Raw genomic sequence first — 3,928 nt, 5'->3', positions numbered from 1 at the left:
TTCTGTTCAAAGGTTTATTGGAGAGATTAGGCAGTGTTTTGAAGAGCATTTACTTGAAGTTGAGCTGGAACAAGGATAAAGAGCACATGGTGAAGTCCTGGGTGAAATTTGGAGTTTTTTTCCACTGTTTGGGAGTCTCCTGGTAGTTTGTGTGTTGATATACATATTATTTCTGTTATGGTGCAGCAGAGTATCAGAATAGCTTATGTTATGCGGGAGCATTCTAGTTTTATCATAGTTGCTGGAGTGTGACAAGTGATGAAGGATTTGTTGCTGCTGGAGTTCATTATTTTTTGAGATTCTGTGTACAACATTGTAGTGGTAAGTGGTTGCAGATATCATCTAATAATGGAGTTTGGTTGTCTAATTGAAATCGGTGTTAGACGGACAGAGGCCTTTACAGAGGAATTTGTGGAGGTTACAAATTTTTTGCTGATCAGGTTCAGGATTATCCAACCAGATTTGTTGTGTCATTTGTTGAATTGTGTCTTCACAGTGGAGAGAATAAGCGATAAACCCCCTGATTGATCTGCTTGTGCGACCATTCAGTAAGGGTGCTGAAGGGGATTTAACACCAGCCTGTTAATAAAAAGAGAGGGGGAAAAGTAGAATCACAACAAAGTAATGACGAATAGTAAATATCAACGACATTGCAATTGATGAATTTAAGTCAGGAAATCAATAAATTGAACTCTTATTACAACTTGACTTTGTTGTGATTTAATCATGGTATAGTCGTGATAAGGGCTAACTTGTGCGTTTGTATATATTATAGACGTCTCCAATAAAAGTACAAACCTATCCGGCTATTTTGACTCTCACAGATGGGAACATTAAATGTTAAAAAGTGTGTTGGGGTCTGAGAATAGCGAGAAAGCATGTGAACAAAAGCGACCTTTTCATTTAAATCTTTAAGGGATTGGTTTGAAGTTTCTGACTCTCTTTCTCGTGCCTTGTGGTTGGTGTGATCCGACTAGGGATGGCAGTGGGGCGGGGGACAAGGTCTCCACCCCCGCCCCGCCTCAAGATTAGAACCTCCATCCCCGCCTCCATCCCCGGCGGGGATGGATTTTGACCTCCACCCCCGCCTTCATCCCCGTTTCATGTCCTCCATCCCCGGTTCAAACGGGGATGAGGCGGGGCGGAGAAAAGTGGCAGGGACGGGGCGGGGCGGGGAAAAGGGTACGTCCATCCCCGCCTCCATCCCCAAACGGGGATGGATTTTAACCTCCGTCCCCGCCTCCATCCCCGTTTCATACCCTTCATCCCCGGTCCAAACGGGGCGAGGCGGGGCCCCGCTTTCCCCCGGTCCACTGCCATCCCTAGATCCGACTGTGGTGACTGGTGAGTACGAAAGCAAATTCTCTGCTACTGCTGGTCTGCAACCACACTGCAAAGTGATCAAAGTTTTTCTCCAACAACTTTTCTTTGTTTGCTTGTTGAGGTGCCACTGAAAATTAAATGACCTCTTTAAGTATTCTTGCTTTCTGACACTACACTGGTTGAATCCAAATATCAAGTCCCCTATTTTTTCATTCTGCCAGTTGTATAATGCTATTACAAGACTAGCTGAGTTGTCCATGCATGTCATATATATATATATATATATATATATATATATATATATATATATATATATATATATATATATATATAGAGAGAGAGAGAGAGAGAGAGCATTGTATCATCAGACGCCCTGGGTGTCCGATGCTGGTCGGATGCACCCAGTGTGTCCATCTTTTTTAAAACAACGGTTTGCCACCTTTAGTGGCGGTTGCGCCCGCGGCTAAAGGTTGCTTTTTATACATCACGTGTTTTCCACCACTGATCTTGTGCTATCAGTGTTGGAAACGCGTTTGAGAGAGAGAGAGAGAGAGAGAGAGAGAGAGAGAGAGAGAGAGAGAGAGAGAGATGAACATATTAGGCTCCATTTCTCGTTTTGCCCCATAGATTTTAAGTGTTTTATGATAGATCTGAACCATTGGATGTGTTTAGCATGCTCGATTTAATGGGAATCAACTCTTGGATCATGTTTTTTCGATGAAAAAACATGTTTTTATGATCTGGGAAAAACAGGTACCTTTATAGCCATTGATCTTGGATCACTGGAAAAACCTTTTCACAGGTCAGATTCCGGCAATCCAAAAGTCGGTTCCCGCTAAATAAAACCTATAGATGACATCTACGGTGTTAGACTTGAGAAAAAAATACTTAAAACTACAATTTTTAAGGGGACTAACGAGACCTAAGGAACGCATTACTCATATATATATATATATATATATATATATATAGCGTAAATATTTGTTATTAATGAAGGTAAGAAACTAATTAGTAGAAATCACTATTTTCTTCAAAAAGAAATCAATTTTTTGTAGATCAAATGTTACAGATGTGATCTACATAGTTTGTTTAGTATATATATGTATAGGGTAAATATGTGTTATTAATGAAGGGAAGAAACGAATTAAGTAGAAATCACTATTTTCTTCAAAAAATTTAAATTTTTTGTAGATCAAATGTTACAGATGTGATCTACATAATTTGTTTAGTAAGAAACTTGTTTTGAATCATGTGATTATGACAAGGAATTAGGTTTTTTAAAGGGTCAAAAAATCAACAGCCCACGATATACTAAAATTTCATAAACTCAAGGATGACATTTTTACATCAGAAAAGCATGATCTTGATCATTAGCAAGCAAACCATGTTTAACACATTCTGTGGTTAAATTTAATTGATGCAACTTGCACCTCTGATTTTTAGCTCATTAGTTTCCTACTTTGGTTAATAACAAATATTTTCCATATATATATATATATATTCATGAATTTGTTCATGCTTGCATGTAAATATGTGTCTATGCATCTATTTGCACATATTTGTTCATGCATTGTGTGGTTGTTTAGTAAGGCATTGTGATAGTCTCCTTGGGTGGTGTTTATTGGTGGATTCCACAAAACTCGTCTCAGGAGGTGGGTGACTGTATTTCTGCATTGAGGACCCTCACTGTTGCCTTTATTTTGGTAAAACATTGCTCCCAAACGCAGCTTGCATCACAGAATCTGCAACCCAGCTTCAATGCAAAACTCCCAAAGATGACCTAAATATAAAAATTGCAACTTTGAGACTGTTAAATCTTACAAATTCGTCAAACGTAATCGGTCCATAAGATTGGAAAATTTTCAACTAGTCGTCATTCTGATTCCTAATGTGAAGCAAGAAAGAAACATTTTGAAAGTAAGCAAGACAACCTTCAACGCCTTGGAGAAGTCCGGAAAGCATGGATGGTGTACTCCGTCTTCCAATTGTCCAAATAAATCACCTTCTTCACAGCCCAGACTGACACCAACATGGCGACAAGCATCACCACCCTCTGCAAATTCACGTTCTTCGCATTCACGAGGATGTTAATAACAAGCACGGGCAGCAGGCCAACGATGGTGTAAAGGAAACTCATTGCAAGTCTTTCGGTCGTGAGCTGCGCTCCTGCGCCCTGGTAGATCAGCTTTGAGGGATCACTGCTGTTGGGGATGGCAATGGGAACGTTTCGGATCACATTGTGCAATGTCCCAGAGATGCTGAAGAAGTAGATGAAGACAGCTCTGGTGAAACACACCTTGGGCTTGTGAAGCAGACTATCCCCTTCCATGATCTTCACCACGAAGTGCGCAGAGTCAACGAGGATGAGGGCCAGGATCACCTTCTGAGTCTTCGAGATCATGGGTGGGTGCTCAATGGGGCCCAACCAAGAATTTTGTCTTGGTTTCTACACAGTTTGATATCCCCTTGGAAAGCTGCGGGAAGTCGACCTGATCCATGGGTTAGGAAGCCACCAGTTTCTTCACATGGGGAGGCACCAAACGGATGTGGGGGAGGGCATCAACACCAAAGAGGCCGAAGCTTGCCTCAGACTCCTTGAACATCA

General features: G+C 41.0%; 1 pseudogene; it reads right to left on the bottom strand.

Moving 5' to 3' along the window:
- Positions 1–3,256: 3,256 nt before the first annotated feature.
- On the bottom strand, positions 3,257–3,724 carry LOC149823093 (putative dolichyl-diphosphooligosaccharide--protein glycosyltransferase subunit 3B pseudogene; annotated as a pseudogene).
- Between the last annotated feature and the right edge of the window lie 204 nt (positions 3,725–3,928).

This window comes from Nuphar pumila, chromosome 11 (genome assembly GCF_984573655.1).
Source record: "Nuphar pumila chromosome 11, dmNupPumi1.hap1.1, whole genome shotgun sequence".
NCBI lineage: Eukaryota > Viridiplantae > Streptophyta > Magnoliopsida > Nymphaeales > Nymphaeaceae > Nuphar > Nuphar pumila.
Note: the sequence above shows the minus strand (reverse complement) of the source record. Positions and strands in the feature narration are given on the sequence as shown.